The sequence below is a fragment of the Salvelinus fontinalis genome, chromosome 38 (genome assembly GCF_029448725.1).
Source record: "Salvelinus fontinalis isolate EN_2023a chromosome 38, ASM2944872v1, whole genome shotgun sequence".
Classification (NCBI taxonomy): domain Eukaryota; kingdom Metazoa; phylum Chordata; class Actinopteri; order Salmoniformes; family Salmonidae; genus Salvelinus; species Salvelinus fontinalis.
The window spans coordinates 25,595,735-25,608,535 of NC_074702.1; the positions used below are offsets into that span (position 1 = coordinate 25,595,735).

At 41.5% G+C, this 12,801-nt stretch overlaps 1 long non-coding RNA gene across 1 annotated transcript; it reads left to right on the plus strand.

The window, feature by feature from the left end:
• Window positions 1-907: 907 nt before the first annotated feature.
• On the plus strand, window positions 908-3,824 carry LOC129837282 (uncharacterized). Its single transcript, XR_008756697.1, has 3 exons — window positions 908-1,045; window positions 2,178-2,934; window positions 3,780-3,824. It is a non-coding gene; the product is annotated as an uncharacterized LOC129837282 (long non-coding RNA).
• Window positions 3,825-12,801: the final 8,977 nt, after the last annotated feature.

Consider the following 12,801-nt stretch of genomic DNA (forward strand, 5'->3'; position numbering starts at 1 on the left):
ATATTTATGCCTCTTCGATGGTCCAACGTCCCGGTCTGTTGTTCGGTGCTTTCCCATGTAAGGGGGCAGTAGCTCTTCGGCTGCATCAGATTCACAACTGTCAGTGTTCATGCTAGCTGGGCTAACAACAAATGTAGAATCACTGATGCTAGCATTGGATGTGCTCGTGGAAGCAGAACAACTTGTGTCATCGACAGGTGCAGGTGTAGTACTGCTGGTAGGAGCAGTACTACCAGTAGAGCTGGTATGTGTATCTATGGACGCGGGCCTTACTTAAAAAAAATATATTATTCATTTTCAAACAAAACGGAATGAGCAGCAGCTACGTTTGCCTACATACGGACGGTTAGTGGAATTCCCGCGAGAGATTTACGGTTAATGTGATTGGATCAATTATTTGACTAGGCTACCTTTATTTCACATTGTGTTGTTATTATTTCGCTGAACACTAGATGGCTCATTTTATTTTTGGGTAGTGAAACGAGGCTACTCAGGCAAGAAAAAAAAACACCCGTTGGGAAATATAAAATGGACTGAAAATGTGATGTGAAATGTGTTTAAATGTGAATCACGTTTTTATATGGCGTACCCCCGACGGCATTGCGCGTACCCCAGTTTGGGAATACCTGACCTAGAACAATATAGAGTCCTTCAACTTGTCCATGTAGAAGAACCCTTTATGGTTCCAGGTAGAACCTTTTCACCCAACAATGTTTAGAAGCCTTTATTCCAAAGAGAATGAACCCTTGCCCCTGTAGAAGAGCCCTTTAGAACCGGTTTTCTATATGTAATACAGCTTTATTTTTAGGCTAATATGAATAGGCCTATTATGCCCATGCACATTTGAAGCACCAGGAGGAGATGTTTCTCAAATTTCAATTAAGTTCAATCACTCTTTATATAAGGATCATACCGGTACTATCCAGTCCAGCATGTGTATTTTCTTGAAAGTTTGTTACAGCATACTGTAGGCGACACCTGACAACTGACACGTACTGGGCTCACTCAAACTTCGCGACAATGCTTATTATTATCACAAAGTTGAGTAAGTCTACATTCAAACATATCATCTAACTTAACTTGTATGATTTTAATGTTCATTATTGTGCTCGGAATAGTCTATACGTTCCGGAGTTTAACTGTACCGGTTGGGCTGAGTAAGGCCTGCTAAGCTATTTCTGAACTTTGTAGACATATTGCGCGCAGAAGCCCGCTAATTGTTCTCCGATAATACGGTCACGGAGGAAAGGTGAAAACTGTATGGGGTTAGTTATCATAGTCTTTGATAATGCTGTGTAGAGTAGCCTATTTTAGCATATTACAATGTAATCTAAGTTTATACATTTTCACAGCGGGGATCTAAGTCTGCATCGAATAGCCTAAACAGGCCTATTTTTTTATGGGGGGGGGGGGGGGGGGGGGGCTTTGCATGATAAGCCAAGATCATAAAATAATACGTTTAAGGGTGTCTTTCATAAAACAATGTCTATGAACTTGGGTGACAGTCAGAATTGACGCAACCCTAACAATTGCAATGAATACTATTATGCTATTAAGCATAGCTTAAACGGAACATTACATTTTTTTTATGTAGCCCGTACAGAATGGCCTGTATTTCGTGGGGTAGTCCTAAATAAATGTTTGCCTGCCTTAAACTCGTAGTTTTAATACGACTTCAATTTTGCCAGGTGAATCATCGACATCATTTATGATTATCACATTTTGGAAGATTAATGGTTAATTCAGCTTAATCGTTATTCTATTTAGTGTGTGTCATTGGTCAAATATAAGCTATTATAGTAGGACTTTTGTATTTATATTAGCCTGTGCTATCTCTTGACCTGTTCTTTTTTTTTTTTTTTGTATTATGTTTTTTAGATAAGGCGCGTGTAACTCCAATAACGTGTGACATGCCATTTACAATTCCAATCGTTAGTAGCCTAGTAAAGAAAAAAGACCTGTCCTCAGACATCACAAGGTCCATAACGCAACTCATACTCTACAAAAACGTAGTGTTTTATTTTGCTTGGCGTTATTTGGCAGTAGATCATTAATGTGTAAGCATTTTGACGGCTGATGAATTTAACTATGCCTACATCATATTCTCCAGGCACCTATTTACGTTTTCCCAACGTCACGATAATGATTCACAATTACTGTTTTCATTTACCCCACAGGTGGATCATTGCAGCATGCTCAGGAAAGTGGGCAAGACTACAAATAACTCGTCTGTGTGTGCACACACGTTTGCTTATATCATGGATTGGCATTGACCATGGCAGGTTAACCCAGATGATAAATTGTTTCAATGTCTTTGTATTGATTCAATGTCTTTGTGCTGGCTTCTCAGCAGATATGCAGCACAGCATCTGGACTGATCATTACCCTGAGAAAACACCACATCAAGCTGAGAGTGACAGTTTTGTAAGGCCTTTCCCTAGCAAAACAGAGAGAATAAAAGGACTCAACAGCTACAGGACACCAGGAGTGCCTGTTACTTGTGCTAATCTACCCGTGCAAGTGTCTGAAAGCCCTAAGGATCCTTGAGTTATCTCTGGTCATGTAGAGAAAAATGGTCAAGTGGATGATTTCTACACTCATGGGACTGACCAGAGATCTACCCGCCCAGGATGTGTCTCTACAGTGGTGAAGAAAATGTATGAGTCTTCAGGGGATCACCAATCCAAAATGGTGGTGTAACAGGGTACAAGAGAGAGGCAAAATGGAACATTGCTACCTACAGAAGAGATGAAGAGGCCCCAAATCTTAAATTAACCATGGCTCAAAGTCAGGAGTCGAAAGGCCTCCCACTTCCTGTCACCCAGCGACTTCCTGTTACCCAGTGTGTGAGTGAACTTGCAGCTCCTCGTCAACAAATGAAAATTATCTTTTACAGAAGAAGAGGGGCTGGGATGGAGCATGTGAAATATACTGGTATTTATTTTTCCTTTCACTTGCATTGTTACGTGTTTGCAGTAGCGGTGTGTGGGTAAAAATCACTGGGGAATCCAAGCCATGTGTTGTGATACTTGTGTTTTTTACTCTATAACCTGTTAGTTCATATGCCTTGCGACCGTGATATATAGGCCTAAGGCCGAGACAATAAGAAGACACAGTGGCAGAATTTTTTTTAACCACACCTTTGTTTCATCACAAAACCAGAGAGCAACCTCTGTCCAACCAGAGAGCAACCTCTGTCCAGTGAAGTCCACAAAGCAAGCATATTGCATTTAACAAACAGTTACATGATCTACAGCATGGTCAAGCAAGTTAATGTTTCCGAAATTGTCTGACCACTAAACAACTATTGATTTAGAACCACGGAAAGTTACCGCAAGTCGCGAAGAAAACAGGAGCTGCCTCCACTCTTCCAGCACCATTTCAACTTCAACCTCATCAAATCACCTATGCTTAGTCTAATACAGTGACAACTAAAAGATATCAAAAACAATTTAGTCCAATTAACATAAGCTAAATATCATGTGGCTGTCAATGGTTTGGACTTCTGTGTGCTCGTGCAAGTAGAAAAAGACATGTTGACTCACCCTACTTGTAGAGAAACACCAATGCCATCCTCCTCTCTTTCACGTTGATGAAACAGTCTATCATTCTGTCAAACAGTACACTGTGTTTGCAGTACTTCTGATACTTTTTCAATTCATTCATGTTCTATTCGAGCTTGTGTTGGATTCAATAACGTTGAACAAAATAGGTGCTTTTGGTGATTGTTACAACAATGAAAACAAAACAAAAATAACCATAATGTCCTGTGTTTCCAGTGTTTCTTCAGGTCTTAATAATCACTGCACTAATTCAAGACTCTGCCTTTTTATCCGTTTGCTTTTTAAATGTTTAGAGATTATTTTTGCAGTGAAAAGCTCTATACATTCTGATGTGTGTTTAGATTGATAGAGCAGCCAGTCATGTAATGAGCTCAACTTGACTGACACACATGCAGGAAGTGGAACACTCTTTCAGGGAAACTCCTGTAAGTGAGGATGTGTGATCAGTTTATACTAGTAGAGGCATTCTCTCACTTCCTCTTTCACCCTCTCCCTATGTCTCTTTCCCACCCTGTATGAGATATGTACTGCTTTAAACAACTAAGCAACCACAGATTTTTAGTTGTGTGGCATTTTACTATTATTTTCAAATCCATCAATAAAAATGTCATGGAGATTTTAAAGTTAAATCCATCTATATGATCAACCTTCTGAGGAAAATGTAATATTCCAAATGTGTTCATTTTAATGTTCCTACTTGCTGCCTTTGTGTTCATCCATGCCTCCTTTTCGTGTTATCTCAGGAAGCTGTTCAGCCTGCAATGACGACAGATGTGCAAAAGTGCAGACAATATATGGATCGAATGACACCATAGTGTATCAGAGAAGTAACTCCATGGAAAACCTCACAAGTTGTTCCACCACCTCTGCACCACCTCCTCAGAGTCGGCGGTGTGTTTTGTGTCTTCCTGATAGAGATATAATCCTCTTTTGCTCAGACAGCTGGGAAGCAGCTGGGCTGCTCGACTGGGAGGTTGATGGCATCCGATTGAAAAACATCTTTATGGTTGGTAAGTATAACATATGGCTAAAATAGGACTCAATAGTGAATTAAAGCAATGTGACAAAACAGATTTTGATATAACATTACTATTCAACTGTCAGGATGGGAAATGTATCTTCAGTTGCATATTGTCTTTTGTTTTTTAAATGTGATTTGTTATTCTATAAATAAGTAATTTAAATACCCTTCCCTCAATTGATGTTTATAATCATTAACTGTTTTAATGACAGACTGCCCAGCCATGAAGACTGTTGATCGTGTAACAGGTAAACATCTGTTAAAACATTGATGTTAGAAAATAGAAAGTGATATATTCACCTATAAAGATCAATACCATATTTCTAAATCAAATATGATTTTGTATCCCCTAAGACCTTATCCCTGGTAAGATTTCTGGTACCCTCAACCCTGGTAGGATTGCCGGTATTGGTATGTATCTATGTACCAGTAGTGTTTTAAAAATATATATTTTTGGTGTTTTGTGTAACTTGAATAAATACAAATTACCTATATTTTTTGATACTAGAGTTGGGAATGTCAAGACCAAAATATATTTTGTAGTTTTTTAAAAGTAGGAAAATAGTCAGCAAAAAAAGAACCGTCCTCTCACTGTCAACTGTGTTTATTTGTGTGTAAATATTTGTATGAATATAACAAGATTCAACAACTGAGACAAACTGAACAAGTTCCACAGACATGTGACTAACCGAAATGGAATAATGTGTCCCTGAACAAAGGGAGGGGGGGGGGTCAAAATCTAAAGTAACAGTCAGTATTTGGTGTGGCCACCCACTGCATTAAGTACTGCAGTGCGTCTCCTCCTCGTGGACTGCACCAGATTTGCCAGTTCTTGCTGTTAGATGTTACCCCACTCTTCCACCAAGGCACCTGCAAGTTTCCAGACATTTCTGGGGGGAATGGCCCTAGCCCTCACCCTCCGATCCAGACGTGCTCAATGGGATTGAGATCTGGGCTCTTCGCTGGCCATGGCAGAACACTGACATTCCTGTCTTGCAGGAAATCACGCACAGAACGAGCAGTATGGCTGGTGGCATTTTCATGCTGAAGGGTCATGTCAGGATGAGACTGGATGAAGGGTACCACATGAGGGAGGAGGGTGTCTTCCCTGTAACGCACAGCGTTGAGATTGCCTGCAATGACAACAAGCGCAGTCCGATGACGCTGTGACACGCCACCCCAAACCATGCCGGACCCTCCACCTCCAAATCGATCCCGCTCCAGAGTACAGGACTCGGTGTAATGCTCATTCCTTTGACGATAAACGCGAATCCGACCATCACCCCTGGTGAGACAAAACCACGACTCGTCAGTGAAGAGCACATTTTGCCAGTACTGTCTGGTCCAGCAATGGTGGGTTTGTGCCCATAGGTGAGCGACGTTGTTGTTGGTGATGTTTAGTGAGGACTTGCCTTACAAACAGGCCAACAAGCCCTCAGTCCAGCTTCTCTCAGTTTATTGCGGACAGTCTGAGCACTGATGGAGGGATTGTGCGTTCCTGGTGTAACTCGGGCAGTTGTTGTTGCCATCCTGTACCTGTCCCGCAGGTGTGATGTTCGGATGTACCGATCCTGTGCAGGTGTTGTTACACGTGGTCTGCCACTGCGAGGACGATCAGCTGTCCATCCTGTCTCCCTGAAGTGCTGTCTTTGGCGTCTCACAGTACAGACATTGCAATTTATTGCCCTGGCCACATCTGCAGTCCTCATGCCTCCTTGCAGCATGCCTAAGGCACGTTCACGCAGATGAGCAGGGACCCTGGGCATCTTTCTTTTGGTGTTTTTCAGAGTCAGTAGAAAGGCCTCTTCAGTGTCCTAAGTTTTCATAACTGTGACCTTAATTGCCTACAGTCTGTAAGCTGTTAGTCTCTTAATGTCCGTTCCACAGGTGCATGTTCATTAATTGTTTATGGTTCATTGAACAAGCATGGGAAACAGTGTTTAAACCCCTTACAATGAAGATCTGTGAAGTTATTTAGATTTTTACAAATTATCTTTGAAAGACAGGGTCGTTCCTTTTTTTGCTGAGTTTATGTTTATCCATAGTGGTCTTCTGTGCTGGGATTGGCCTCGTGTCAGTGTTGGGAATCTGTTTCTGTTATCGCAAGTTTAAACGGTATGTACACAATTTAAGATTAATAGTTTAAGGGTCCTCTTATCCAGATTTTATGACCTCTTTAAAATATCAAGTTATAATTAGGAAGGCTATTCTCTATTTTATATCATAATCTAACCACAACATTCTATACAATAAAATGCTAATGTATTTATTAAAACAGCTACAACTAATAAAATTGCTAAACTTTTATGGCTCTGTTATTTTCTCTCCCCCCTTTTGTGTTTTTACAGCGATCGTCAAGAGAGGAGGTTTGGTCAAATTTGTCCCCCACCCCTCAGGTGATAGGTTTGGTCAAATTTGTCCCCCACCCCTCAGGTGATAGGTTTGGTCAAATTTGTCCCCCACCCCTCAGGTGATGGTTAAGACAGCTATTAACAACAAAATTGTATTCTTACTGGCCCAAGTAAGGGTTTTGATCCATTTTCATTTCATTCTATAGGCCTGAAGCTCTGTAGATGACAAAAGTATGAGGAACATGCAGTGGAGCATTTGGGAGAGGAACAGTGAAGAATTCTACATTTTCAAACAAACATGTTTTATGAGTTGGTAACACTAGTAGAAACTACAGTTGTATCGTTTGTGCTGGAAACTTCTATAAGGGAAAAAAGTTACAATGATAGTGCATGCCTTTAGAAATGTATATTTTCTTTCCTATATATGTTTTCCATATGCTTACCTACAGTTGAAGTCGGGAGTTGACATACACCTTATCCAAATACCTTTAAACTCAGCTTTTCACAATTCCTGACATTTAATCCTAGTAAAAATTCCCTGTCTTAGGTCAGTTAGGACCACCACTTTATTTTAAGAATGATGCTGATGAATGAAGAATAAACTGATCATGTAAATTGAGCTCAGTGTATTTTCAACTGTCATTTGTAGTTCTAGACTGGTGACCACAGAGAGCGATGCCGTCTAGAGGTGTAACGGATGTGAAATGGCTAGCTAGTTAGCGGGTACGCGCTAATAGTGTTTCAATCAGTTACATCACTTGCTCTGAAACCTAGAAGTAGTGGTTCCCCTTGCTCTGCAAGGGCCACGGCTTTTGTGGAGCGATGGGTAACGATGCTTCGTGGGTGACTGTTGTTGATGTGTGCAGAGGGTCCCTAGTAGCGCCCGAGGTCGGGGCGAGGGGACGTACTAAAGTTATACTGTTACAGAGGCATGGTGGATCCTGTTTGCTCAGAGTATGGTTGCTATTTGATGAGAGCAAATGGCTAATAAAGTTTGGGAGCTGTAATGGTAATAATTCTAAAGACGGATGCCTGCCTTTTGTGCTGCACTGCTTCCTGTTTCTTTGTTTTTCCAATTTTGAAAGTAAAAAGTGATTGATAAAAAGAATAGTAAATAAATCAAGAAAGAATAGAGAATATTCTGGAACTTGTCATTGCAAACTGTTTTTGTTGATAAACCATGCTTGTGTAAAAAAATGTATTTAACCTTTATTTTAACAGGGAGTCACATTGAGATTAAAAATCTATTTTACAAGAAGCCCTGTACACCTTACAATAAAAACAGAATATTAAAACAATATAATTCAGCACACAATTAAAAATCAAAATTAATAAAAGCAATCACATTCAACTACATAGAGGTCCTCAATCAATAATTTAAACTGCCTGAGTGGCACCAGCACATCTAGCTGCAGTGAACTCTGCATATTGTTCCACAAATTAGGAGCAAAACCTAAACACGATTTTCCTAAATCTGTGGAGACTGAAGGGATCTGTAGTGTTATCCATTCCTGTGAACGGGTTTGGTAACTTATTATTCTTATCTTAATTAATGAAGTTATATATGGAGGGAGTTTCTGTAAGATTACTTTGTAAATAACTAAAAGAGAATGCAGCCCTCTTCTTACAGACAGAGAGGTCCATAACACATTTTATACAGACTACAATGATGAGTCCTAAAATTGTCCCCTGTGATAAAACGTATTGCGGAAGGGTTTTAAAATAGAGGTTGCCGCATGCATGTAAACAATTTCACCAAAATCCAATACAGGGAGAAGCATTGCTTGAACAATCTTTCTCCTATTTTTAATACCAAGGCATGATTTATTTCGATATAGAAAAAAACAATCTTGGATCTTAGCTTCTTAGTCAGATTTTTTATATGCATTACGAAGGACAACTTGTCATCAATCCAGACACCCAGGTACTTATATTGAGAAACAAGCTCAATTTATGCTCCATTTATAGCGCACATATGCAGGTCCTCAGGTTCAACATTTCGTGACCTAGAGAACTGGATGAGCTTGGTTTTACTTGTATTTAACACTAAGTTAAGATCTGTAAGTGATTTCTGAATTGAATCAAAGCCATGCTGAAGTTCACGAATGGCCTGCTGCACTGAGGTGGCACAGGAATACAAAACTGTGTCATCTGCATAGAGATGAATGCTAAGAGAATTAACAGTGTTTCCTATTCATTAATATACAAAGTGAACAATAATGGACCCAAAATCAAACCCTGAGGAACACGTTTTTGAATCAAGAAATTCTGATTTAACCCCATCTATGAAGATGGCCTGTTTTGTCGCTAAGATAATCCTGAAACCACAAACAGGCTCTATATCCCAGGCCTACTCTTGGTCATTTCTTCAGCAAAACAGAATGATCAACAGTGTTGAACGCCTTTGACCAATCAATAAACAAGGCAGCACAGCTCTTTTTATCATCCAAGGCATTGACAAGATCATTAACAACTAGCGTGTTTGCTGTGGTAGTACTATGCCCAGGCCTAAACCCGGATTGGTTTATTTTAAGAAAACAATTATCAGATAAAAAGGAACAAAGTTGTACATGAACAAAGGATTCAAGAATTTTAGCTAAACAATGAGTCTTGAAATGGGGCGATAGTTGTCAAGATATTTTGCATCCCCACCCTTATGAAGTGGCAGATTTCCAAGCTTTTGGAATACTTCCTGATAACAATGTTAAATAAAAAATGTGGTTTACTGAGCCAGCAATAAGGGGTGCTGCACACTTAAGCAGACCAGGATCCAAATGATCAGCCCCTGTGGATTGTTTTTGGTCTAATGTTAACAAAGCATCCAGGACTTCTTTATCAGTGAATTTCCCAAAAAGCTCGCATCCGCTACAAGACCATGGTGCTTGCCTACGGAGCTGTGAGGGGAACGGCACCTCAGTACCTCCAGGCTCTGATCAGGCCTACGCATTGCACACCCTTCAGTTTTCATCTCTGATGCTAAATCACTCGTAGACAACCTGATTCTAGGTCACGGTTTCGTACATAGCAGTGCAGCTCACTCGCTCGCTGAGATTTATTGAAAGTCATCCAAGCTTTTGTCGGGGACAGAGGGCGTCTTCCTCCACCATCCTCCTCCTTTACTTACGGGTTACCAGGTGAAAGCAAAAAGGCCAGGGGCCAGACTCAGAGTGTGAGAGAGCCCAGGCAGGTGTGTAGAAGGCATAAAACATTGACATTGGGCTCTGAATAGGTAGGGGGCTAGGTGGTGGTCGCCCATCCGCCCAGGCCCATCCTCTGGTGGGACTGTGAGTCAGGTTAGCTGTGGAAGTCAAATGGTCACCAGGTGCACGAGGAGGCCTCCCCCAAGGCAGGGGGCACTCAGAGTCCGAGCAGGGGCGGCCAGATTCAGGGGCTGGGGGCAGCACTCAGGCTGTGGAGGTTGGGTTGGAGACTTAGTCTCTGAGCGGATAAAAGCGGGCGGGTCACCAGGTGCACATGGTTCCTGACAGCGGGACATACATGTCTTAGTAATTCCACGGAGTAAGCTATACTCTAAGGCCAAGGGAGAGGGATGTTGACCGGGTAGGGAGAGTAGGTGTGGAGGCCTGGATGTCTGTAGTTCCAGGGAGTAAGCTATACACTCTCAGGTCCAGGGAGAGGGCAGGCAGGTGGGCAGGCAGGGAGTGTGTAGACCTAGAGGCCAGGAGTCAGAGGTCACCAGGTCAATGGGGGCCTGCGTGGAGGTCAGGAAGGCACCAGGGAGAAGGCCCAAGTGAATAGGTGTGTGAGTGACACTGTCCTTCAGAAGGGCAGAGCAGGCTAATTAATGTAAAAAACATGTGAGATGAAAATGGACAAACTAAAGGGTGTGCAATATAAAAAGGGTAGTAAGTGGACATTCTGAACCTTGTTTGAGGTCAGTAGGTCACATGACCAAGGAGCTATTGAAATTAGTGTAATTGAAAAACATTGAAAATTAATGTAAAATTGCGTGAGATGAAAATGGACAAACAAAAGCATTTGCAGGCCCACTGAGTGTACAGTCGTGGCCAAAAGTTTTGAGAATGAAAATGTATATTTGTGTCACGAAGTCTGCTGCCTCAGTTTGTATGACGGCAATTTGCATATACTCCAGAATGTTATGAAGAGTGATCGGATGAATTGCAATTAATTGCAAATTCCCTCTTTGCCATGCAAATGAACTGAATCCCCAAAAAACATTTCCACTGCATTTCAGCCCTGCCACAAAAGGACCAGCTGACATCATGTCAGTGATTCTTTCATTAACCCAGGTGTGAGTGTTGACGAGGACAAGGCTGGAGATCACTCTGTCATGCTGATTGAGTTCGAATAACAGACTGGAAGCTTCAAAAGGAGGGTGGTGCTTGGAATCATTGTTCTTGCTCTGTCAATCATGGTTACCTGCAAGGAAACACGTGCCATCATCGCTTTGCACAAAAGGGCTTCACAGGCAAGGATATTGCTGCCAGTAAGATTGCACCTAAATCAACCATTTATCGGATCATCAAGAACTTCAAGGAGAGTGGTTCAATTGTTGTGAAGAAGGCTTCAGGGCAGCCAAGAAAGTCCAGCAAGCGCCAGGACCGTCTCCTAAAGTTGATTCAGCTGCGGGATCGGGGCACCACCAGTACAGAGCTTGCTCAGGAATGGCAGCAGGCAGGTATGAGTGCATCTGAACGCACAGTGAGGTGAAGACTTTTGGAGGATGGCCTGGTGTCAAGAAGGGCAGCAAAGAAGCCACTTCTCTCCAGGAAAAACATCAGGGACAGACTGATATTCTGCAAAAGGTACAGGGATTGGACTGCGTAGGACTGGGGTAACGTCATTTTCTCTGATGAATCCCCTTTCCGATTGTTTGGTGAGCGCTACCACCAGTCCTGTAACATGCCAACAGTAAAGCATCCTGAGACCATTTATGTGTGGGGTTGCTTCTCAGCCACACAATTTTGCCTAAGAACACATCCATGAATAAAGAATGGTACCAACACATCCTCTGAGAGCAACTTCTCCCAACCATCCAGGAACAGTTTGGTGACAAACAATGCCTTTTCCAGCATGATGGAGCACCTTGCCATAAGGCAAAAGTGATAACTAAATGGCTCGGGGAACAAAACATCGATATTTTAGGTCCATGACCAGGAAACTCCCCAGACCTTAATCCCATTGAGAACTTGTGGTCAATCCTCAAGAGGCAGGTGGTCAAACAAAAACCCACAAATTCTGACAAACTCCAAGCATTGATTATGCCAGAATGGGCTGCCATCAGTCAGGATGTGGCCCAGAAGTTAATTGACAGCATGCCAGTGCGGATTGCAGAGGCCTTGAAAAAGAAGGGTCAACACTGCAAATATTGACTCTTTGCATCAACTTCATGTAATTGTAAATAAAATCCTTTGACACTTATGAAATGCTTGTAATTATACTTCAGTATTCCATAGTAACATTTGACAAATATCTAAAGACACTGAAGCAAAAAACTTGAAAATTAATATTTGTCATTCTCAAAACTATTGGCCATTCAGCCAGTGTTTGAAGTCAGTAGGTCACATGACAAAGGAGCTATTGAAATGTGAATGTTTGAGAAATTCACGTAAAATGAAAATGGACAGACTAAAGGGTGTGCAATATAGAAGGGTAGTCAGTGTACATTCTGAACCTTGTTTGAGGTCAGTAGGTCACATGACCAAGGAGCTATTGAAATGATAAAAGTTTGAAAAATTAATGTAAAATTGTGTGCGGTGAAAATATACAAACTAAAGGGTGTGCAATGTGTAGGCCCAATGAGTGTACATTCTGAACCTTGTTTGAGGTCAGGTGGTCACATGACCAACATAATTCAACTAGAAATACAAAATGATGCTCACAT